Source organism: Rhinolophus ferrumequinum, chromosome 14 (genome assembly GCF_004115265.2).
Source record: "Rhinolophus ferrumequinum isolate MPI-CBG mRhiFer1 chromosome 14, mRhiFer1_v1.p, whole genome shotgun sequence".
NCBI classification, from domain to species: Eukaryota; Metazoa; Chordata; class Mammalia; order Chiroptera; family Rhinolophidae; genus Rhinolophus; species Rhinolophus ferrumequinum.
In genome coordinates, this window is record NC_046297.1 from 65181442 (window position 1) to 65208141 (window position 26700).

The 26700-nt window shown below is 42.4% G+C and overlaps 1 protein-coding gene and 1 non-coding gene across 13 annotated transcripts in view; both read right to left on the reverse strand.

The window, feature by feature from the left end:
* Nucleotides 1–26700, reverse strand: part of CYRIB (CYFIP related Rac1 interactor B) — a 130660-nt gene that overhangs the window by 55227 nt on the left and 48733 nt on the right. For 2 of the 12 annotated variants that reach the window (XM_033125860.1, XM_033125858.1), the window contains exon 1: nucleotides 18875–19113. The exons of 8 other annotated variants lie outside the window; for them this stretch is intronic. The gene's annotated coding sequence lies outside the window, so the exon portion shown is untranslated. Of the gene's footprint in view, nucleotides 1–18874; nucleotides 19116–26700 lie in introns of those variants that run through there. 2 more of the 12 variants (XM_033125864.1, XM_033125867.1) reach the window with 2 other exon arrangements.
* LOC117034222 (U6 spliceosomal RNA) lies at nucleotides 855–960 on the reverse strand. The gene has a single exon (XR_004425038.1). It is a non-coding gene; the product is annotated as a U6 spliceosomal RNA (small nuclear RNA).

A 26700-nucleotide genomic window follows, 5' to 3' on the forward strand; every position in this document is an offset into this window, starting at 1 on the left:
TCATGGCCCCAAAGACTGGTTATTCTGATAAAAGGATTTGTTTAGGGAAATGAGCGATAAGGAGAGATCAATATACAGATAAATAGATAACAGATAAAATTCAGAAAAATGTGTTAATTTCTCCTATTAAAAATAAAATGATGGACTTTAAATACTCTAACATCACCAGGGTGTTACACATAATGGTTTTTCCAGGCTGACAAAATTACAACAAGCACAGATAACCACTTGGGAGAGATACTGTATCTGATATGTGATATTACTGCACAGGTATCTGTCTTGGTAGCAACCAAATGATAGATTTGTAAATGACTATAAAAACTGCTTTGTCACGTAATCTTAACTGTTCTGAAAGGCTTCCTAAAAGCAATGCAACAAAGATTAGTAGAGGACATCCAACAGGGCAGATTTTAATAGGCCAGGCATGGTATGAAAGGCTGGGTGAGGCGAGCCCTGCCCTCCAGAAGCTCAAAGTCTGCGATGATGACATGTGAAGAAATCATAAGACGGAGCAATTAAGTAAAATGCTCTACTGGCTTCTGTGGATAAACTGCTACGGCAAAACAGATGAGGGAGTAATTGAATTACAGCTAGAGGACAGAGTCAGAGAAAGCTAGAAGTGATGACGGCTGGGTTTGCCCTGTCATGTTTAAAACACCACCATCACCACTAACAACTTCCAAGACGTTTTTCATATGCTTTAAATTAAGTAAAACCATTTTTTAAGGATTTTTATGAACATATAGGCTAACCTGGAAAAGGAGAATATTCTCTCCTTCTAAGGGGTATTTTATTAGTTTCAGGAGTACAAAATAATGTAACAGACATTTACAACCCTCACAAAGTGATAACCCAAGAATATGGAACACTTCATGAATTTGCGTGTCATCCTTGCCAAGGGCCATGCTAATCTTCTCTATATGGTTCCAATTTTAGTCTATGTGCTGCCGAAGCAAGCACCCTGAGAGGTATTTTAAATGCTATCCATCTGATTGTTAACAAGGGGTAAGTAACAGATTAACACAAAAGCCCTTAAGAGAAAAGACTTTGTTAAACTGCGACTAAGGCAACATCAAGAATCCCACAGAAGATGGACAGGATTTTTTAGTCCCACTAAATGCAAAACCAAGCTAATTTTTTCAAGAAGTATCCCATTTGTTATACACGTTTGAACTTAAATATGTTTTCCCTTCCTTAATTTCTACTTATTGGAGTTTAGATAATTTCAGATTTTGACTATTCAAGACTGAATTTACAAACCAAAGGAGGAGAAAACACTTGCAAAAAAGAACATGTACTATTCTAAAAATTATTCTCTAATGATCAAAGAGTGTGTATTTGTGTTAAAGCTTTATCTTTAAAACACATAGTCCAATATGCTACATATCCTGGGATGAAATGGATTTTTTTCTGTCTACCGTGTTTCCCCGAAAATAAGACCTAGCCAGACCATCAGCTCTAATGTGTCTTTTGGAGCAAAAATTAATATAAGACCAGTATTATTTTATATTATATTATACCAGGTATTGTATTATATATTATATTATATCACATCATATCATATCATATATTATAAGACCCAGTCTTATATTATATTAAAATAAGACCAGGTCTTATATTAATTTTTGCTCCAAAAGATGCATGAGAGCTGATGGTCCGGCTAGGTCTTATTTTCGGGGAAACACGGTATTAAAACTTCCCCTCTTATTAAAACTACCTTACGTGTCTTATAGGCTTTTCCTAAGATTTAAATGTCCACTAGTAGCCGTATGTTATCTAATGGTTCAGCAGGAAAAACATCAATTCACACAACTATGAAAGCATCGCATCATATAAATTAATTTCTCAAAAGAGTTGGTAATTGTTTAGTAGAACTTTGTTTTTCCTAATATTTAGAGGTTTTGCAGAGATGATGAAGTGAAAACATTTAGTATTTCCAAATGTTGGTGTACATATATATGTATATTGCCTCATGCTGCCTTTACGTAGTAAGAAGGAATTTTCTGAAATCACTGTCAACATGCACACATACTATTTTGTACTACACTCAAAAGAGTGTTTTTGAGAGTTTTATTCTCAAAACCGAATAAACACAAGAATAGGAAGCAAATCAAATGTAAACTTCAAGCTATATAGAGAAGAAATTAGTATGCAACCTTTATTTCACAGACTTAAACATCTTAGTTCAAATGATTTTTAACAGATACACACAAACTGAATGAATGCATCACTGAAATACTTTGATTAGGTTACGAATAGTTTCATACCATTGGTAATTTTTACCTCGATATTTCAGACTGGGAAAAAATAGACAATATGATTTTAAAATAAATTTTCAATATAATACACAGGTAGATAAAATTAATTCTAAAAACTTTAACTCATAACATCCTTGCTGTTTTACCATTTATTGCTCTGCTCTTTCACTAATACCTTACAGAAATCTGTACATCTTGTACTTTCCCTCTTTTCATTTAATTTCTACCAAATGTAAGAGTATCTATACATTCTAGCTTTCATTGTATAGCTTCTGTTTTAATTTACTCTCTAGGAATTCATTCTGTCTAGAACAGATATCATACTAACATGACACATTTTCAGGCAACTGGAAATAGACCTGGCTTCCTTGAATTAAAAGGAAAACATTTTAAAAGTTGCCAGTAAAAATAGAAAGGGGAAAAAAAAAAAACTCTGTACATATTGAAACTATGAATATGGAGAAAACTGTTGATGGTCTATACCAGGGGTGTCCAAACTTTTTTCAACTGTTTTCACCAAGGGCCATATGCGGTAGAATACACAAACAGCCGGGCCACTCACTCGAGGTGAAGTACGCATTGCCTCACCTGGTTTGTTTAAGTAAACTAAATATATTTTTGGAATTTGTTGCGGGACAATAAAAAATGGATTGCGGGCCACAGTTGGCCCATGGGCCGCAGTTTGGACACCCCTGGTCTATACTAAATGACATACAAGGGGAAAGCACTGATCACTGAAGCTAACAGATCATCAATACTTCTTTTAGCCAGTACATCCAGCCTCCTTCCTAATGTACCCTCTTGTACAGACATTACTAGTCTTATTTTTAAAAGTTGAACATACAATTGGCCATGCAATTATACAAAATAGCCATCAATTATTACCTTTAAATGCCAAATTAGGGAATGATTAATGTTCATTAAATCAGCTACTATTCAAGATTTGAGCTTTATGATGATGAATCTTTTACTTATCTTTATTGTATTAAAAACTAAACATTGGAGTTTTTTGTTCCTTAACTTCTTAACGATTGACAGCTATTATTCAGAAACACATTAACAGCTATTGTTATTATTAGTGTCTGCTCTCTCCTGTGCTAAACTACTAGGGGACCAGTTTGGGGGAACCCTATATTTACAAGATCCTAAAGTAATATACTACAGATTTTTTACTAATCAAAAGAGAAAATGTAATTAAAATAGACTGAATGTCTGTGCCCCACCCGTCCCCCATTACAATACTGAAAACCACTCACCAAGATGATGATACCAGGTGGGCCTTTGGGGTGATTAGATGATGAGGGCAGAGCACTCATGAATGGGATTAGTGCCCTTATGAAAGGGTTCCCTGAGAGCTCCCTGGTCCCTTCTGCCACATGAGGACACACCTACACGGCAGCCGTCTATGAACCACAATGTGGATCCTCACCAGACTGGCAAGTAAAAAAGGGGGCGGGAAGGAGAGGCACGGGGAGGGGAGAAATGTGCCTTTACAATGGACAGAACTAGCAGACACCACCCTAATTGAGGGATTCCCACTTAGTATCACCAAAAAATTAACAGATATCATGTGTCTCCTGATGTGAAACAATACTTACAACACTTACATAGGATAATATGTTTAACCTGGTTCTATTTATAACAAGACGTGAGACAGACAAATCCAAATTGTGGAACAACTTCTAAGACAACCCGCCTGGATGGGAAGCAACAGGTACGGGGTTACAAAACAGCAGTTCAGTTTTGGCCACGTTCAATTTGCCAGGCCGAAGGCCTCCAAGGGAAAACCTGGAGAGTCAATGGAGCACAAGCGTGGATCAGGAAAGGTCAGCCCACAAATACTGCACCTTCACCCCCACAACTTCCTATCTTGAGCGAATGGTCCAAAGACCAGGGATACTTGAGAAATCATTCACAGTGACAGCAACAAGAGACCAGTGTCACAGTGGCCCCGCCAGACTCTTACTGCAACATAATCTAAGCAATATTTTCCTGATGCTCACCCTCTTTTAATTGCTCATTTTGAACATGGATTCTACCAACTCTGTGAGCTACCTGCCATCATCCCCCCAAAATTCCTCTTCCATCCAAATTACTCTGTCAGTTTCTACAATTTGCAACCATAGACCCTTGAATGAATGATAAAGAGTATTCTGGACTCAAATCAAAGCCAACGAGATAACTTCCTTCCTAATTTAAATCCATCCAACAAATAAGCAAAACTTAACTATGTTACAAATGTAACTCCGAGGTACACTATATTCAATAAAAATTCAGTAAAAATACTATGACATTGAAGATTATATGTATCAGCTTTTTGATACATTTAAGAGGTGCCTATTCATGAAAACTAAAATTTTAAGTTTAAAGGTATAAAATTTGAACATTAATAAAGTATAAGAGAACATCCAGAAAGAAAAGATGACAAAATACCAACATCATTTTAAAATGCATCAGGCAAAAACAGTTCTTACAAGGTGTTTTCTCTGCAATAAGATATCTTCTTTTTGTTTCATACCTTCCAAATTGCTCCAAGAACAGTCACGAAAACATTATCCCCCAGGCCTCCCTTTTCTTTAGATCCGTAGTTTGTATACTTCCTCACTAAAAACCAACACGTAAGTAGAACCACTTTTTAGTCTTTCTGAAAATCTTTCACATTTCAAATCAAAAGTGGAATTTTTAGCTGTACTCCCATTTCTTACATCCTTGATACACCCTGTAGTCACACTTCATCCGCTAACCCACTTGGTATTTTTGAGGACTATATCTAGAAGAAGCAAAACACATGCTGAGAGTAACGACACATTTAAAGCTATAGGAGACACTTTGCTAAGGAGAGAAGGTTATTAATATTTGTGAATACCTCCTGTGTATCACGCATTTTGCCATAGACCACAATATTTTTTAATAAAATACTGTAAAACAGGTGATGTCACCCTATTTATAAAAAATAGGGCTTATAAAGCCCTGTATTTATAAAAAATGAGGAAAATAAACCTCAAAACTTGGTTTCCTTACCTCTTGTCAGTGCGAAAAGGGGTTGATCTGACTCAGCACAGATCTGCCTGGTCCCAACATTGATGACATTTTTTTCATGACAAAATGCCTTGATGGACACATTCTTATAAAAATTCACTTTCATTCATATTTTTATTAGAAAAATCATTGTAACCATTACCCTGAACAAGCAGAACCTGTGGATGTAATGGTAAAGCAACTTTCGTCCACCGCTGTCCTTTAGCGACAGCTAAAGTCCCTGAACTTTTCTTTAGGCAAGCCTATGACTGGTCATTTTCAAGTTACAAAAACAACCCGAGTTTAGAAATTGAGAGATCTAGTTTATATAACTGTCAAACTTTTTCATTCACGGTTACAGCTTCTCCCGCTCTCCCAGCTCTGCCTGCAGCAGGCTCGCCCTAGGTGGCACAAGACAACAACGCTTCACCCGTCTCCATGGCATCTTAAACCCTGGGTGGGGCAATTACTGTCACTAGAGGGCATGGGTGCTCTCCTGGCTCAGCGTTTAAAGCTGATCTGTCAGAGAACGCGTTCAAGGATTCTTTGGACGCTCTCACCACTCCAGTCCTGGCAATCTCTCCCTGCAATTCCCTGGATGCAGAACGATGCACCTCCTCTGGGAATCCAGGCATTAATTCCTGCCCCTCCGCCCCATACCACCCTGACTGATCCTAGTGTTTTCGCTCACTAGTGGCGCACATCCGGTTTGTGGGCACCATGCACCCTTGCCCCCAAGAATTCCGGGAGGACAGACAGTCCACCTGCATAGTAACCTCACTTTGCTGTGAGCCAGAGCAGACAGTCCCTCTTTCATCCAGGCATGAGATAGGCATCCACTTACTGTGTCCCCCAAAATGCATGAGCTCCATATTAAGCTCTCCAAGGTTACCATAAAGCCGCTGTACTTGGAGGAGAGTACTCCAAAATGGGGGGGTGGGGGGTTGGAGGTGCAGGACACAGAGATTAGGGGATTAGGGGAAACTCCTAGTACACCAACATCTTGGTTCAAAAACTCTTTCCCAATTTCCAACAACTCAGTGCAAAAACTCTTCTGATTTTCAACTTCCTGAATCTTTTTAAAGCAACAGATGGAGTAGGTGTGAGAAGTCACAAGATCCATTTTCTGGCTCTTTCTTCTGCAAGACCACCATGGTGTTCTCACAACTCACTTTAGAAATGTGCATCTACTGACTTAGGGCCAAACTCAGAATAAAAGAGTTCCATTTTAACATCTTATTGCATAATATATTTAACATTTTCCTAAACTTTCCACAAAAAGCAGGGAAAAAATCCATAATCCCATCACACAGTTATCTATCATTACCACTGCGGTGTACTGCTTTGCTTTCTGTAAAGGATCCATTTGTCATCTGAAAATTTATTTCACATTTTAACTTTTTGAAATCTCGTACAAAAAAATCTCCTTCATATAATTTCACTGAGCAATCCAGCTTCCTACACAATTTAAGCATGCCTTTTGCAAACACCAAATTTCCAAGATGAGGGTGGCTGTCTGAAACTTGACTCGTATCACTCCCCAAACTCAAAACCTGTAATGGCTCCCCACAGCCAGAGATTAAATTCTAATCTGTTTAAAATTAAGTATAAACTGCATAGTCTCCTATACCTGTTACACTTCTAAATGTGATTTTAAACCATGTATACATCATATAAAATCATACTACAAGAAAAATGTGAATGTCAGGAATTTCTGGGACTTGACCTCCACTCAGAAGTGTTTCAGGGTTTGGTCATAGTTTCATGAATGTTACTGAAATTAGCTCAGGAATCCCCATCCTCAGGGTCACAAGGTGGAATTCACAAAGAGCAACCAAGCTCGAGTAGGGGATATGCCTGCAAATAAAACTCTATCACCACACAGATGTATTTACTGGCTCCACACTCATTATCACAACTGCCAAAAAATTAATCTAATACTCAAGAGCATATTTATGGAAACTTCAAATGTTTAAAAATGGATTTAGGGATTATTTTGTTCAAGTTTCACACATAATTTTACCATCCATTCACAGAGCACACATTTAAAAATTTGCTTTACAGTCACCTTTCAGCAGATGAAGTGAGAATTCCATTTAACACGCTACCAATAAAAGAGCATTCGTGGTTCTCAGCCCCAGGAATTTCGCTCTTCTCAGAAGTTTATGTCAGTTAAAACTCACAGGATTACAGAAGTGCCTGAAGAAAGAAAATAATCAGTCCTCTCTTAAAGCTGACAATAAGCGTATTCACTCAGGAAGTACACCAGAACAATGAGTGTGGGCAAACTCTGATGTGTCTTTATGTACACTGTGGAGGCATGTGTGCCCGCGTACAACACGCATGGAAGGGCACAGACGCCTGGGGAGATGCTCACCGAAGTACTGACTGCTGAAATGGTGATCTTTATTTCTTCTTTTACTTTGCTCTCTTGTTTTAATTTTTTATAAATATGAGCATATATTTTTACAAGAAGAATGCTATTTGCGTTATTAAAATATGGTATGAAAAGCTACAGTAATCAAGACATGTGGTACTGGCAAGGAGAATAGACATGTAGATCAATGAAACAGAAATGGGAGCCCAGAAATAAACCCGTGTATCTATGGTCAGCTGATTATCAACAAAGCTACCCAGGCAATTCAGTGGAGAAAAGGAAGGTCTTTTCAACAAATGTGCTGAGACAACTGGATATCCATACACAAAAAGATGAACTTAAAAATTTACCTCACACTATATCTAAAACTTATTTAAAATGGATCATAGACCTAAATGTACGAGCTAAAACTATAAAATTTATAGAAGAAAATGTAGGAGTAAATTTCATGAGCTTGAGTTAGGCAAACATTTCTTGAACACAGCACCAAAATCATGATCCTTACCAAACAAACAAACAAAAAAGATAACGTGGACTCCACCAAAACTCAAAATCCTTTCATCTCAAAAGATACCATTAAGAGAATAAAAAGACAACCCACAGATTGGGAGAAAACATTTGCAAATCATGTATCTAATAAAGGACTTGGACCCAGAATATATAAAGAACTCTAACAACTCGAGAAAAAGACAACCCAATTAAAAATGGGCAAAAGATATGACAGACATTTCAAAGGAAGGAAGGAAGGAAGGAAGGAAGGAAGGAAGGAAGGAAGGAAGGAAGGAAGGAAGGAAGGAAGGAAGGAAGGAAGGGGGAAGGAAGGGGCTTGAAACGATGTTCAACATCATTAGTCATTAGGGAAATGCAAATTTAAACCACAATGATACAGCATTTCACACCCACTAAAATGGTTACAATCCAAAAGAACAAGACAAGTGTTGGATTTAGAGAAACTAAAATCCTCATACACTGCTGGAGGCATGTAAAATGGTATAGTCTGGACAACAGTTAAGCAGTTTCTTTAAAAATTAAGCGAATTGATCACATGACCCAATAATTCCATTCCTAGGTATCTACCCAAAAGACATGAAAACATAAGGCCACACAAAAACTTTCATGCAAATGTTCATAGTACCATTATTCATAATAGCCCAAAAGCAGAAACAATTCAAATGTCCATCAATGGTAAATGGATAAACAAAACGTGGTGTATCCATACAACTGATATCCATACTGCTCAGCGATAAAAAGGAACAAATTACTGATACACTCAACAACAAGAAGGAATCTCAAAAACATTAAGTAAAGGAAGTCAGACACAAAAATACTATTATCTCACATGATTTCATTTATAAGAAACACCCAGAAGAGGAAAATCTATAGAGACAGAAGGCAGGTAAGCGCCTGGGCCTGGGTTAGGAAGGAGGACGAAGTCTGACAAGGGAAAGGGAACTTACTGGGTTAATGAACATGTTTCAAAACTGGTCCATGTTCAGTACATTCTTATACCAGGGATTTAAAAAAAGACAGAACACTCCAAAGCCTGCTCCAGAACTCTTTTTGGATAGAAATCCAGCAAGGAGCTGAACTTTAACCCAAATGAATGGAATAAATGAGGTTGACTTCTCTGTAATTTTAAAAACAACTTGGTAAATGTATTTATGAAATACCACAACACATTAAATATTTCAATCTACTGACTACTATTAAGTAACGCATAGTTAGTCCCTGGCAGTGTTTTTTCCAGTACTGTCAGCTAACTCATGAAAAGGTTACTTACAGTTTCCATTTTACAGAGGATGAGGGAAAGGTACATACAAAAATTAGGTACATTCAATTAGTTAATACGATGATGTGTAATGTAACTTGCTACAAGGAGAAAAAATTGCCTGGGATAACTTGTCTTAGAGCATCTGTTTAGCCCTACTTTACGACTTCAGGACAGTTTCTCATAATACTGCAAACTACTTACACATTAAAAAAAACTGTTAATTCACCTATTACTTGTGAGGCCCAAATAAGATCCTCGAAGGGCTCTGAGAGGCCTGACGCAGTGAAAGAACTTCACAAAAAGTCTGCTTGTATACTTCAACTAGGAAAAATTCTGAAGTGCTGAAATATTTTTTAAATTACTTAAATGCGTAAGCTATCTACTTACCCAACCTAGGCAAACTGAGAATGGTTTAAAAAATTAAATTCGGTTTTAATAAAACAATATAAACTATTTTTAAAAACTATAAAAAAAAGAACACTGAAAATCAGCTAAAATGAAGTCCTTAAAAGACACATATTTAATAAGCTAACAGACTACTAAGAAGGGGTCAGTGACACACATCAAAGACAGAACACTGACCAGTTGTCCCCATGACACATACTATAATGGAACTTTGGCACACCCATTGCAAAAAGTTGCCAACCCCAGGCTGGACTATTGCTTCAACATACTGTTCTATAAATAAAAAGGAAAAGCTTTAGTGTAATATATTCACGTTTTTAATGCAGGAAGTCCCAATTATCAAAGACTATTTATTTCTAAAATGGTTCAGCCCTTGATTCTCAGGCATCAACCCACGTTTACCCATTAGAAAGCAACTCAGAACTAGTGCCACTATAAGCTGAAAGATTATTTTGCATTTCCAAGTCTGTACATTCATGTTCACTGTAACTCAAATAGAATATATAAAGCTGATTTCTCTGCACTTTTAAAAACAACTTGGTAAATGTATTTATGTAATACTAGAACACATTAAATATTTAAGTCAAAACAAGTTCAAATGTAACAAATAATCTTCAATAAGTAAAATGTTCAAAATAATAGTTTTCAAATGCTTATTTACAGAAAATAACTGGAAGGAACTAGGTGATGCTAATTGATAAAGTGGAGTCTTACCCTCCCTCCCTTAATAAAAACATGAAAAATTGCAAGTTTTTTTTAAACCTCCCTCCACCTTACTACCCTAACCTCTCTTATTCCCCGAAATCTACATTGTCCCAAGATCTAAAGGAAAAGAAACTTCACTTTAAAATGTTGTTCATAAGTAACATTCCTAGAATCTGCCAGAATTTTAAGTAGAGAACTGTATGCAGACGGACATAAATAAAAGCAAAGTAATCTCATACACTGCAACCCAAGGTGGTTTTCTCATATTTAATTTTAATTTAATGACCCTGAAATTTTTAAAAGACCACAAATGCTTCAGTTCAAATCAAAAGATGTCTGAACATGTTAGTCATTTCTTCTTGAGTAAATGTTAGTTACCAACCTGCCTTGGAGGAGAAAATTAAATCTCAAAATCCCACCAAAGTCGCTGCATATAGGTTTGACCCCCAAAAAATAGATCAAGGAAATGACCACCAGTAGTAATATGCATTGTGCTCTTACTACTGCCAGGCACTGTTTTTCAGTCAGCTTTCCTGAGGTGTAATTACATATGCTGAGAAGCAATTCTCCATCGGTCTATGTTTTCTGACTGTTGCAAGCAGAGCTACCGACTGCCCTTTGCTCTGGACTGTTCTTAAGGCTATCTACCTATGCAGCAAACAGCCTTGAAATATAAGACAGCGTTTCCCTCTGGAGCAAAGGGCAGGCACACTTACTGTCCAGTAAAATAATATAACGTGTCTTCTAGAGCAAAGGGCAGGCTCACTACTGTTCACTACAAAAGATTTGGGTTCCCTAAACTCAGGGCTTCTCTCCAATAACAGCCCTCTGTGCGCATGTGTCACCTAAGGACCCGGAAACCAGCACAAATGCTGCTAGTCTGGCTACTGCCATACTGAGTATAAACTGTCCTTCGTCTCTTCCGCCAGTCTCGTGCCTTCTCCCAACATGCAGGAAGATGAGGCAGGGTAACTTACTAGCTTGCAAGGAGGGTAAGAACTCAGACCGTCATGGTTCTAGACAGTTTGGGCACCAAGGATGGGATGCTGAGAGAGCCCTGGCTTTCTAGAAGAGAAGATAAAGGCCCCCAAAGGCAGAGTTCTGGAAAATGAGAAGGCATCCTGGGATCAGAGAGTTCTCCTAGTGGTGGGTGGGGAGAAGGTGGGAATAAAGATCCCCCACTGTCCTGCCTGTTAATGGACAGGAGTTGAATTAATGTTTAAAAAATGAGCAGTGAGAAGTGGGACTGACATCAGCCACCCAAAGGGTGAACTGGCTGTTCATTCCCCTCTGGGCTGGCAGAGGAAGGATGTGTCACCAGACAACAAGTCCTGTGTCTCCAGGTAAAAGGCAACATGGCTGTCTGTGGCTGCTCAGCCAAGGGATCCCCAAAGCTACAACAGACTGTGTACGTAATGACGACCTTGCTGCCGATACAGAGCTTTACACAGACCGAAAGTGTTAGAAGTTCTTTTGGCTGCACTGCGAGGGAGTGACCAAAGTGACTGGTTTACAGGAACAGAGTTGCTCTCTTCCTCTGTGCCCCCCTCTCCATCCCTCCCTGCTTGCACCTCCAAGCTCTTCCACTTTACAGAGATAAGGAAAATGGCAAGGGATGGGGCTGAGGTCTCCCTGACCCCCAAGAGGGACAGGAGGCCGTGCACACCCCTCTGCAGCTGCCCAGGGAACTTGAGAGAGAGAGAGACTCAAAGGTGCACGGCTCTCCTGGATATAGGCACCATCCTATCTGGTCCCGTGGAGGGAGGGGAAATCCAGATGCAGCAAAGGTTTGGGCAGGGCTTACAGGAGGAAAGGGAAATGAATATGACTTGTGGGCAGGGCTCTTTGGGCCAATTCAATGTCCTCTTGTTGTTGTCTCTCTGTCCTACCGTACAGTAGGAAGTGACCTGTGATAAGGTTGTACTTCCTCATCTTGTAAGTGCCACAGGGGATTCTCACCAACAGGAAGGGCTGCATGGAGGAAAGTGCTAGTACCTTCAGGGCCCACAGCGCTTTTGACCACGTTGGGTTACACGTCTCTGTGATTCGTGATTTCACTGACGGGGCACGTGGGACAAAGGGAGGTGCCCCTGCGAGTTCTGGACTCTGTCTCCCTGCCGCGGTATCAGGCACACCCCTTTTATAAGCAGCTGTTCGCTTGCTACTGGGCTCCTGTGGAAACGGAATGGCTGACTCACGGAAGCCTCAGGAGTCTCCAGCGTGATATTCCCCCTCTGAGGTGTGTCAACTCATACTCAAGGACCAACAATGTGGAGCGCCAGTTAAGAATGCGTATTGGAGAATCTATCTGACTTTGCCCCAAGCAACACCTCAACTGCACAGGAAGAGCGGGAGCAAGCCCTTTGGGGGAAAGTTACCCCCTACTCTACCCCTGGAAGCAAAGCTGCTGGCTCAGTGGAGCCCACATCCAGCAAACCACCACCTCTTGTAGATTTAACATCATCCCTCTGTCGTTAATACTTGAGTCCTGATCGCCATCAATTCCTGGACTAGAGCAACAGCCTCTTAACTGGCTTACCTGTATTCCATCTTACTTCACCTTCACTCCCTTCTCCAAGAGCTGTCAGAACCACCTTTTTTTTTTCAAATAATTTTTTTTATTGGGGAACATCGGGGAACAGTGTGTTTCTCCAGGGCCCATCAACTCCAAGTAGCTGTCCTGCAATCTAGTCGTGGAGGGTGAAGCTCAATGCCCACATGGGAATCGAACCGGCAACCCTGTTGTTCAGAGCTCGCGCTCTAACCAACTGAGCCATCCGACCGCCCCAGAACAATCTTTTGAAAAGACAAACCTCGGCAGGCCCGGTGGCTCAGGTGGTTGGAGCACCGTGCTCCTAGTGCCGAGGTCACCAGTTTGATTCCCACATGGACCAGTGAGCTGCACCCTCTACAACTAATCGTGAAATACGACTCTCCCTGGACCTGGGCTGCCATGAGCAGCCGGAGGTTGGCGTGAGCTGCCACCGGCTGCTGTGTGCCGCCGTGGGCTACCATGTGCTGCCAGGAGCGGCTGGCAGTAGGGTGAGAGCTGCCGTGAGCGGCCGACCAACGACCAGCAACCAACTGCCTCAGCCAGGGACGGGGAGCACAAGGCTCCTAATACCAGCGTGGGCCAGCGAGCTGTGTCCTACACAACTAGACTGAGAAACAGCAGCTGGAACCCGAGTGGGGCGCGGGGGGGGGGGGGGGGGGGGGGGGGGAAGGCGGAAGAAGGGAGGGAAAAAAAGAAAAGATAAACTTGGGTATTTCACTCTCACCACTTAAAAAACCCTAGAATGGTTTCCCCACAGCGTTCGGTCCAAACCGACCTAAACTTGTTAACCTGCCTCAAGCAGCCAGCCTCAGTTAGCTGACAGGGTTGCCTCTTCCCCATGCCCTTCCACCCTACACACTGCCAGACACAACCCGCATCCGTTTCTCAAATGCACATGACCTCTTCTATCTCCAGGCTTCTGCCTCTCCCGCTTCCTACACCAGTGCATTCTCCCTTTTGCCTGCCCGACTGCTGGTCCACTCTGCAGGTCTTAGTCTGGATGGCGTTACAACATGGGCTTTTATCCTGACTCAGAAGATTAGGTACCTGTGCAACACAAAGCACTGACTTCACATTGTCTTTTTCTCTATCTTCTATTCTGCTGTAAGGAGGGACCACTAACATTTATTCATCATTATATGACCCTGCTTGTGTGCTCTATAACTATTTGGATGATTAATGGCAATCATATACCAAGTATTGTGCCAGGTGTCAAAGAAATAGATGATCAAAAGCAAAAAAATTTTAATGATCATTCAACTTAGAAATGCCATTTTAATAAAATGATATTCTGCCTCCCCAATTACACTGGATTGAAATTAGTACAAAAATTTCACAAGAGAATTGTGAGGCACATAGCAGAGGCATTATTATTCCCATCTTCTTCTAGATAAACTGAGAATCTTCCCACTACCGGACAAGCAAATCAGGACTTAAATGCATTTTTTTTATACACACATACTCAAAGTTTACAATGACTAGAATCTCTCAATAAGAGTACAAGTCAACCAACTACAAAGTCCACTTCAAGACCTAGTAAATCTCAGATTTCATCTAAATCAGCACCTTCAATTCTCTATTACCTTCCCTAAGAACAGAAAAATGGCACAGATAATCCCCAAATAATAATATCTGGGAATATGTCACAATTTTTTCATAGCAAGTGTTTTCTAAAATTGTTTTGACCTAAATTAGTATTCAGTGTAATTATCTGAGACCATGTCAATTTCTGACTGCAAGAAGTAGTCTAGACACAGTGGAAGTGTCTGCATTAGTCTAGATTTAATGCATACCAAATATAATGCACCAAGTAGAATACATCAAGTACAGCTTACTTGCCTGAACAGAAAATAACTGTACGAGATTGAAAGATTCACGGTGTTGCATACCACAGTACCACTGTGCATTATATTTTCAAAATAAATTAAGCAGCTACAAAAATATATCTTTTGCATTAGGTCTTCTATTTAAACAAAATCACCCAATGTCTTTGAAAACAGCCATTCTCACCCAGGGTACCACTTTCAGGATGTACAATGCGCCACAAGAAAAGTGTACATTTAAAGAATCAAAATTCTAAGAATGATTTCCTTGTTTAAATAGTTTTACAAATGTCACTCACTTGCATTCCAATATATTTGCCTGAGTGGGAGAGGGGTGAAGCTACAGCTAGGGAGCAGGAAATTATAATCCTGTATAACAAGTGGGCATTATCCACCCTGCGTGCCAGCTGAAAAATTTTGAGATTTGCTGTTTTAAGTATGCCTTCTAAATATATAATATCAAATATAGGACCTCAAATTAGTACTTTGAAACAGAATTTTAGTAAAGACTACAAGTCATAGAAGCCTGGGTTTTAATGCCAGCCTTCCTCATCCTACTTGGGAGTGCACTTGGGCAAGTTACCAAAGCTGTCTGAGCCTTCTTTTCCTAATGCTAGTTAGGAATTAACCCACACCTTGCAGAGCTGTCATAAAACTAACTCAATGTCTATAAAGAACTTGGCATATACCGTATTTCCCCGAAAATAAGACCGGGTCTCGTGTTAAGTTTTGCTCCAAAAGACGCATTAGGGCTTATGTTCAGGGGATGTCATCCTGAAAAATCATGCGAGGGCTTATTTCCCGGTTAGGTCATTTTTGTGTAAACACGGTAGTTGGTGCTCCCTATTACAGCATAATTAAGAGCCAAGACGCAGTTCTATTACACAGTAGCTGTGTCATTTTAGTTTAACCTCAGTTTCCTAGTCTGTGAGATGGGAATATTAATACCTACCTAAAAAAGGTTGTTATAAAGATTAAATGTCTTAGAACAAACTGCCAGGCAAGTAGTAAAAACCACATTAGTGACTATTCACATGATCGTCAGTTATCACCACTAAAATATTAAGTAACCATTGTCACATTATTGGATTATGCCTTCCGTTTCTGCTATATAAAATATGCCTTGAAAAATTAACCTGATTTAATGAACTGGTCATAATATAGGATGAGCTCACACAACCAAGAATTTTTAGGATGATTTTTAGAAACTTTAAATGCACAAGGAATTATCCTATTGTTCATGAATGCTGACAAGATACATATATCAAATATCCATTCTAAGAACAAATCCATTCAGTGAGCATAACACAAAAAGACATGTCTGTTGTACTTTCTCCCCAAAGATCTCAAAGCAGTTTAAAAAATCAAATAATCCTCAAAATCTACAAGCGACTTGAGAAAACTGCAGCTGAGGGCAACAGACAACTTCCTCCAAAACTTTTGCCACATAATTACAAAATGATGTTCCAGTCAAAAAGCGCTGACCTTGCCATTCATTCAATTATTCAAAACATTTATTAAGTATCCAGTGTGTAACAGACAGGCACTGCGCTACACTCTGGTGTAGTAACTGAAAAGGAGACCAAAAATAATAGTGGGCATGTCACTAACAACAGCGTATTTCCAAATATTATCATTGTTTTCCTTCAACAGTGAGAGAGCAAATTATAGGTTCTAGCAGTCTGAGTGCATCAATACTTAATGAGTTAAGTAACCTGGCACAAATGGCAGTCCAGTGTTTTCCCCAAGGAAACGAGGAGTAAAATCAAAGAAGCGTCCCTCTAGACTCTTCAGTCACTTACTTACTAAGTAAAGGTAAATGGCCATTTCAAATCTGAGCCAAATCTCAAGAGCAATGCTACCTAACATACAATTTTTAATTCATTTTGGGGAGAAAGTTTGGAGAAATGAATTTTAAGTTTGATTATGTTCAATGTCACCTGTAACGTACCAGAAATAAACTGCATTCACTTAGCTTTACTCCTCATCTGAAATTATATTTTTGCTGGGGCAACTAGAATCAATTTATTAATCATGTCTCCCTTTGATCAACCACCTTTTTAGGAGAGAAAAATCTAGCCTCTATTCAATTATCAAATAATTTAGAGTTCGTATTATATTTCCTACATTTTACAAAGCAAGAGTTTCCTCCGAGGCAGCTACATAACTATTAAAAGTTTTAAGGAATTAAAAAAATGTATTAGCTGGCAAAACTGCTCTGCTGAAACAATGCAATCTTGACTATGACTTAAGAAATCGTACTGCTAGAGTGGTCATCCAAAACCTAACAAAGACAAACAGCCAAGTATCTTTTTAACACCTAGCTCCCCAGAAGGGCTGTTAGAAAATGCTACTAATATTGCTGGCAATTGTATCATATTCATATGCAGGTAGATGTACTTCAGGACTAAGAACCTTCCTTGAAGTTCATTATTATGGACTAAGAATGTCATGTTAAAAAAAAAGTGCTATCATCTCATTTTATGAATGCCGACCAGGCAATTTTAGTTAACTGCAACACTTTACAAACAGGCTATCAAATAAGCCCCAACCATGGAGTTGCGCTAAACACTAAGTTTCTGTTTCTATTATTAAATACAATTAAAGAATTAAAAGGATCAGCGGATTTTTCTTGAGGTACATTAGTCAAAAGTGATTTGCAATAAGTCCCCAAACACCCAAGTGATTAAAATTCCTTGAGCTATATACAACACTCCTCTGGAATGTCAGTCTGACAAGCTACAAGACTACAGGAACGCACAATTAACTGATACACTTTCCACAAGAAGAGGAAGGAGTGAAAAGATGGCAAACTCAATAAATATGAGCAAGGGGGGGAGGTGTAAACAAATGCCAAAAATCTGTTTTATCCAGGATGGCACTTCGCGGTACTGCAAGAATTCAGGCATTTCATCAGTATTCCGCACACCAGGGGACACTAACTACTGCTGACAGATGGGGCGAGAAAAAGTCTCAGCCACAAGCAGCATTAACAGGTAATGTTGCAAGTCAGGCAGGGGACGGAAGGAGGAGGAACGCGGAGGAGTAGAAAGAGTAACAATCTTCTGCCGAATTTTACGTTCAGGGAAAATTAATCCACCATAGACACTCCTCCAGAAGAAGACAGAACATATTTGGGGTGGCAAATCTCTCTCTGTCTCTCTCTCTCTCTGTCTCTCTGTCTCTCTCTGTCTCTCTCTCTCTCTCACACACACACACACAGCAATTGCCACTTCCACTACAGTTTGACAGTCATAGATTTAGGTAATTATAGGAGAAACTGTGTGTTTTGGAAACACACTAAGACCACACCCTGGGGCTGAGAATCTGGACTTTCCGTTTAAGCTGGGGACGGAGAGGTCAACGTCCCGCAGTCCAGACTGCGTTGGACGCTGTCGCCGCACAGGTGGGAGGCCGGGGTGGCCCATGAGGACACCCACTTCCACGCGGGCGAGCGGGCGGGCTGGGTGCCGCGGCGAGGCGCGGAGAGGTCGGAGGGAGAAGGGGGTGTGGATCTGGGAAGCAGCACAGGGCGAGGGAGGAGCGGCGGCGCGAGGAGGACCGGGCGGCGGGATGCGAGCTGGGGGTGGGGGGCGCCCGCCGGCGCGGGCGGGGAGAGGGGCGCCGGGGAGCCAAAGGTCACGGGCGGCGGCAGGTTTTGGGGGTGGGAGGGTACAGCGAGCACGCGCGTGGAAGGAAGGGGTGGAAAAAAGGAAGATCCGAATGAATGAGCGCGGGGGGGAGGGAAGGCCGGGGCGGCGGAGGAAGGGGCCGGGGCGCCGCGGAGGTGCAGCCGCAGCGCCGGGGGTGGGCGCCGGGGCGGGCCCACCGCGCCAGGGGACGAGGAAGCCCCGCACCGCCGCGGGGCCCGCCGCCCCCGCCTCTCCGCCAAAATGGGGTCGAAGCGCCGGCGAGCGAGGGGTGTGAGGGAAGAAGAGAAAACGGTCAAGATAAATCGCTCACCCTCGGCTCGAGCCTCCGGGCTCTCTCAGCCCCGCTCCTCCGCCCTCCTCAGCTGCGGCGGCGGCTCCTCAGCGGCGCTAGGGGGAGCCCCGGGTCCGGAGCGGGGCAGCGGCGGCGGCCGGACCGGGAGCCCCTCCGCACCTGCCCCTGTGGCGGAGCCGCGACGAGCCAGGCAGCGGCGGCGAAGGCGGCTCCGATCCGGGAGGGCAAGTGACCCGGATGTACAGGGTAACGGCGAGGAGGGGGAGGGGGGAATGCCAGGAAGTGAGGGCGCCGCGGACCTGTCCGGCCTTGCGCATGCGCCAAGAGCCCGCCCCGCAAGGTAGATCCTTCTCCGCCCCCTCCTCCCCCGCCCCGCCCGAAGGGGGCGGGGCGAGGCCGGAGACAGGTGGTCGGGCGGGCTAGAGAAGAGGAAGGGGGCGCGGCCACCTCCTTCGCGCCCCCGCCCTCCTTAAAGGGGCAGCACCTTCGGGCGGAGATGATAATCTGGGTGGGTCTGTAGCTTGCAGCCTTCTAATGTTACAGATAGGAAACTGAGGTTCAGAGGTGGCGGTGACGTGCCTCAGGTCACCGAGCTCGGACGTGGTAGGAACTGGAGCTCGGGACTCGCAGACCAGGGCTCTTTGTCCTGAACCCAGCGAATTTGCACACACCCATGCCCAAACCCCACTCCCAAGTCTGGAATGGCTGGAGTGGTGGACACAGGTATCGCTCACTCTCCCAGACAAGGCAGATGTGCTCGGCAGGCTCCCCAGAGCCGAGAGATGCACCGTTATCGCCTGCGATGGTATCGTGGAGACGCCCTTGGGAGGTGTTAAATGATCAGTCTGAGAACAGAAATCACGCGCCACTTGAGACTTGTACTGTGCCACACATATCTCTGTCAGATAAATGAGACTTTGTTCTGGGGTATACTCTGTGCAAGAATGTCTGATGGACAGAGAACTTGGAGGCGGCAGAGGGCATGGCCTCTTCATTTTCCCCAATTCCCCTTTCACTCTTCTTACGTAATTGCTCCCTCTTTACACAGAAAACCAGAACATCCCAGTTAGCTCCAGGTAGCTCATCCTAATCCTGTTTTGAAACCATCAGGTTTTTTTCATTAACACTAAAGTGTAAATGGTTACAGTGTCACCTCTTCTGGGGGAATATTTTCAGTTTGACTGCTGAGCAAATCAGTACTATGGACGTAAATGGTTCTGAACATTTTGGGGTCAAGGGCCCGACTCAAAAAATCTCATAAAAGTATGAGCTTTTCTCTCCAGGAAAATGCACATATGCACACAAATGTGCATTCATTTTCAGGGGATTTTGTCGATCCAGAAAGCCTGTCTAAAAAACCCTGCTTATGAACCCTTGTTCCGATCAAATTGGATGCAAGGAACTACCTGGGCCTTACCATATGTGGCCAAGAAATCACTCCCTGCCCCAAATACAGAAGGGCAGCCCTTACCTTATTTAGCCTTTTGTCTTCCTCTTGAGTTACAGAGACCAAATGGTATTGGCCATGTTACACAGAAATGTGTTAAGAGAGTCACAGAGAGATTAGGTGGCTTTTTCAAGGCAGACACTAAGGGCAAGAGTCCTAGGCTTCAGACTTTTACCCTAATATTTTAGGGTATCATATGTTGGGATGATTTGGGGGTTCTATACTATATCTATTATAATCATCAATTTTAATTAAACAGAGGGAGCTGATACTGTATTACAAACACTGACGCTGATAGAACAGTCTTCACAATCCAAGAACTTTGGTCCATTTGCCTGACACACTGACATTCTTAAATAACTCTAGTCCATGTGGACCCATTGTCCTCAGTTTGAACCAGAGGAAAAGTTCACACACGTGCCCAGCCCCGTGAGCTCTGAGTAACCACACACCTCTAACCCAATTTCCCACCAAAAGCAGACATCTCTTCCACAGTATCCTCAACACATTAGTCTCACCCATTTTAGCTAGAATATCTCCACTTAGGGGAAGCTCGTTATTGCAGTTGTCAACCTTCTATAATTGTGATGAACCTGTTCTTTTACAGGGAGCAGAAATCTGATGCCTAACAATTTTCATTCATTAGACCTAATTTTATCTCTAGGGAGCATTATAGACAGGATGCTGGCCTCGGGGGAGCTTACAGTCCAACAAAGAAAACAGTCTACTGATGAGTGGTAACAGTAAAATAGGATGAGTCGGATGAGGAGTCCCTTTCAGGGGCACCTTTCTCCTTAGCAGCCCTAGACCCATGCCTGGCCTGTGCAAGAGTTCACGAGTAACCTCTACCACTAACCCACGTTAGATATGGTGAAAGGGGAACAGAAAACAAGACCCTAAGGGAAGGGCTGAAGTTATTCTTCCACAATCCTTTCTTCACCATTCTGCATGAATGTAATCACAGCTGAGGTCAAAGCTTTCAAAGTTGTATGTGAAAAAAGCAAGCAAAAGGATGCACAAAAGGATGCTTGCGTAACAGCACCAGGCTCTCAATGATGATTTAATCACTGTGGCTTGCTAGCATTTTTTTGTTATTGTTGAGTCCTTACTATATGCCAGACACTGTACTGAACCCTTGACTTGCATTTCCTCTTCTGCTGTTTACAACCACCTTACAGGTACTATTTACAACCGTTCTATATGGCACTATTATCATGTCCATTTTATAAATGAGGAAACCAAGGTTCAGTATGAGACAGATCCAGGATTCAAACCCAATCTGTCAACTTCACAGTTTGTCTGTTTCTCCATTCACACTATCTTGACTCTGTCTGCTTCTGTGAACTTCAGAAGATCTTAATGCTTTCTTTAAATGCTGGTTTTCTTGAAATTTTTATTTATTGCCAAACCAACTTTAAAACATTATCAAGAATAAATGGTTTCACTCCATCATTGATTCATTCAATCAACACACATTTTTGCTCCCCTACTATGTCTTAAGTACCATACTGAGAGTCTAGGATGGAGGAGAGTTAAGACTTGTGGTCCCTCCCTACCCTGTAGAGGCTCAGAATTTAGTGACAGGAAGAGCTCTAACCTCACAATCACAACACAGCCTGGTTCGTTGTAATTTAGGAGGGTGGAGGAACCAACTCTCTCTGGGACAGCTGTGAAGGCTTCAGAGAGGATGAGCTTGGTCTTCAAGAGATGGAGGAAGGGCAAAGAGGAAGAGGAAGGGGAGTTCGTGACATGCTAGGGGTAAGACTGGGGTGGTAAGCTTGTAAAGGACCTCCTCAGACACCATGCTAAGCACCTTGAACTTGGCTCCTGATGGCAACAATAGAAGCTTCTAAGCAAGGTAACATAATCAGATGTGTTTTATAACAAGATCACTCTGATCACACTGTCCAATATGGATTACGGTGGGAAAGAGAATGGAGGTCAGCAGACCAGTGAAGCTGTGTGGGGTCCAGGCGAGAAACAATGAGAGCCTAGCCTAGGAAACTGGCCACGGAGAGGAAGAATGGACACCAGAATTAAGATACTTAATGATGTAGAACCTATATCATTTGTGACTAGTTGCATCTGGGAGAAGACACAGGAAGTGAGTGACACAACCCTGAGGTTCCTAGCTTAGCAGACTAACTGGATGGTGACACCATCCAATCCCAAAACCTTTACTCAGATTTCAATCTTTCTCGTCTAAACGTTGTCCATGTAAATGCACATTGCTTCCATTGGAATCTTCAGATAATCTGCAACTATTTCCCAATACTTTTTCATATTTCTACAGTCACATTTATCATTTTAATGGCTGCAGAGTATTTCATCATATTGAAATAGCTCAGTTTCCTTTAGTTGCTGAAGGTCCACACCCTGCATGCCTGGTTTACCCTAGACTCATTCAACTGGGCATTTTGCAATGGATGAGTGGAGCAAGGAAAGAGAGAGCCTTTAGGTGAAGGGTAATGGAAAAGTGTGGCCTCAAGGGCTAGCAAACTTTCATGAGAGAGAGAGAGGCTTGAGTAACTATAATATGTAGAAACTGCAAAGCTCTGAAGAAGAACCTACCAACCATGGGAATTCTGATGTCTAATTCTCTATGGAAGCTACTTGTCAAGGCCTAACCCCTCATCCATTATTCCATTTATTCCCTCAGCAATGCATTCTTGTGAAACAGAGGGCAACAGAACAGAGCAAAAAACCACCTCAAAGCTCTGAGTCTAGCCCAGCCAGGGTTTGAAACCTGTTCTACAACTTACACAAGTTATTCAACCTCTCAGAGCCTCAGTTTCCCCACAAGTTTATTGTAAAGATTAACTTAGATAAGACTTGTAAAATACTTGGGACAGAACTCAGCATACATTAAGTTCAATAATTATTTTCAGTCTTGGTCCCTTCTTTATGCTTCCTTGAGTCCCACCATTTTCTTGAGTTTCTGAGCAAACCCACCAGGCAACAAATATATGTGCTTGAGTTCAGAAGCTGAATCTGCCAGAGTGAACCAGGGCCACTCACTGGCTCTCTCCAACCTTCTATTTCCCATCTGTGAAATGGGCATAAGAGCCTACTTCACATTACTGCTGCAAAGCTCTCATAAATGCTGAACAGGAAAATACATTCAAAAGCCCAGAGCTCTATGCTGTTATTGACTGCATTCCTGCTGTCATACACATGGTTGTTGTCTTGGTTTCTCCCTGTTAAAACAATGATGACCTCAGCATCAATTCCCTGGGTTGTGATTACTGGGTCAAAGGATCTGAACGTCGTTAAGGTTCTTGATTAGTATTGTCCAATTGCCATTAGAACTCTGAAGAGTTACTGCCATCGTTAACTCAAATATGCTCTTTAAATATGTTTAAGTACCTAGAGTATAGTTTTTGTTGCCTCTGTGCCCAGTCTTAGTCTTCAATCTAGTGTTCAGGGACTTCTGTCCCCTGAATTGCTCCCCTCCTCCCCTTCAAGGAATGAATGAATACTGAATCCTTGAGGAAAGAGGCACATTCCCAAACATTCCCTCCACAGCCAGGGGTTCAAGGTTAAAGACTAAGCCTCCAGAGTTATGCGGTGTGAAGGAGCATTCCGTAGGTGAGCTGAACACGTGCTGAAGAGGACAGGGGAGGAGGCCTGGGAATCCTGCATTGAAAGATGGCGTCAGAGCTGCTGTTCAAAAAGAACCAAAGTACAAAGCCAACAGTTCAAACCCAACACAATCCTGTTAGTTAGCAAAACATTAACCAGTCTGTCAGGAGCCATCAAGTTATCCTGATAACCATATTTCCCCAGAGTTAGGAGATCTATCTGTGAGCCTCTGTTCCATCTCCACATGTGACTCATTGTTCACAAGTGGGCAGCCTTTCCTGACCCGCAGGAAAGACATGCACACAGGCTAGCATTTGCTGGTCCTTCCCTGTGCCTTCAACACGTTGGCCACTTCCCATGGCTGTTACCCTACCTCCAGGTTTGGGGTCCCCTCCTCAAAGGGGTCCCCCTTCACCCTTCCTAAATCAGACCCCCACCTCCCTCAGTCATTCCCTCGTATGTCACTGGCTTTTTTCCTTCGCAGCAGTTATCACAACCTGTCATTATTTTTATTTTTTAGCTTAAAAACGTTTTTGCTAAAAAAAAAAAACAAAAAAAAACACCAGCCTGTCACTAAAACATCAGCTGTGTGAGGGGAGGGGCCAGCGCTCTCTTGCCCACTCCAACACCTGTCACTGTGCCCATCCACCTCCTAGGAGACCCTCAATAATTATATGGAATGGTTTCTTTAAAAAAGGGAGGTTCCCGGCCCCTATGCCTTTTTTTCACCTGATTATATGTGTAATACATGTTGAATGTGGGAAAAAATTGAAAATACAGATAAGCAAAAGGAAGAAAATAGAAACGTTCATGATCCAACCTCCCATACCACGTGGATACCCTACAAATGGTTTTTCTACATCTCCATATAAAGATAATGCATACATTTCTATAAAACATTCATATACTGAATTGTAACCTGCTGTGTACCATCTCACGATCTATCTTAATCACCTTTCCTTAATAAAGGTGCTTCAGCTACCTTGCTGTTAAAGGCTATATACTACTTTGCTGTGTAGCTATGCCATAAAGTATTTAAGTAATCTCCTAATGTTAAGCCAAAGGGGAGGTTTCTTCGATGTCAATAACGGTAAAAATGTTTTAATACAGCACTTTCCTCCGGACGAGCTGCCCATTTTTTTCCTCAGAGTTTGTATTGCTTTAGAGCTGTATTTCTACAGAACTGTACTCTCCACCGCCCATTCACCACCTGGAGTTATTAGAGTCCCAGAAGAAAAGCAAAACAGAGAGAACGAGAGAGAAGCAAAATTGTTTGCAGCCCCAAAAGCTGAAGTCTGACGAAGCCAGGATGATGTCAGGAGTTCGGGTTGGGGATCTGCTGCTGATAACAGGCAACCAAAAGAAAGATCACGTTTTCTTGCCAAGATTTTAATGGTAGAAAGAGGAAAAGAAAGCCTTTCTGCATGCCTTCACTTTTCCCTCCCAAGCCCTGCCCTGAGGCAATGATTTTCCCAAGAGGAGAGCGAGATAGGCTGGTCCATGGGGTTTACAGATGTTGGAAGCAGTTTGCAGCCCAAAGCCCATTGTCCCCTTTTGTGATGAACTAGCTGCAGAAAAATCCAAGAGGGCATGCTCAGGGTGTGCTGCCCCTTTCAGCTCTTTCAGCTCACTGTGTGGCTCAGGAGACAAAGGGCTACTACCTACTACTAGGCATTTTCAGCAGTGACAGTCACACCCCTCCAAGGAAGGGCCTCCCCACACCCACCTGGTGGAGCAGGCTGGAAGAGCAGGACTGCGCGGGGTTCAAGGGCACTCGCGGCCTGCGCCCACCTGCCCACCCCACTTCAGGTCAAGGAGGGCAGGCATCCATACAAGTGACTTCAGGAACAAGTGATGCCTGCGTGTGCAGGCAGAGGCTTCGCCTGAGGGAGGGAGCTTTGAGCAAACCAGGTTAGATCCCTGCTGTGAGAGGTCTCCGGGAATGACACACAGTTGTAATTGTATGGTGATTCCTGTACTTCCTTAAACGCTGAGTTCCGTGAGGGCAGAGGCCATGACGTTCTATCACTACTGTATCTCCAGGGCTAGCACAGAGCCTGGCACAAGGTATGCACTCAAACAGTTACAGCTGGTGAAAGAGATGGCATCGGTCCAGCTTGAGTTAACCCAGGCCGAGGGTCTTAAGCCCCAACGTGGCCACAGCCCTGGAAACAAGGTATGAGAGAAGCAGGACGGGAGGTGAAATGCAAATCTTCCCAAAGGAGCCAAAATGCTTAGGTCACTAGCTGTGTGACCCCACAGTTGACATACGCAGCTTTAGATAGAACACTGGGGGTGTCAAACATGATCTAAGAGTGTGGAAAGAGTTTAAATTCTCACAGTTTTGAGTTTAGGGGCTATGGAAGAAAAGATATGGCATAGGGTTTAGAAAAAAACAACAACTTTCCAAGAGAGAACCAATACGGTCCAAGTTAAGAAGAAGCTTTAGCTAGAAGGTTTAGCTAGCTTCCTCCCTAAAATCCTGGTACCGATTTCATATTGGAACACAGGCTTAATGAGAAAACTTCCCTCCCTCATTTTAAAGCACAGAGAAAGGTAGAGAGGAGAATGCTACCTTGATCAAGCTCCGGTCTTGTCTGAACCCACAGACTTAGAGAAAATGTCCATGGTGAGTTCCATTTCAGCATTGAGGTAGCATTTTCATTGAACAGGCCACTTGCGTTAATGAGTGCCTACGTCAGAGTTTCTGAATGAATTACCTAATTTTAGATATGGAAGGAACGTTGGAATTCACCTTCAATCCAATATTTTATGATTAATAGAGGGCCTCCGAGGGACCCAGAGGGGGCTTGCA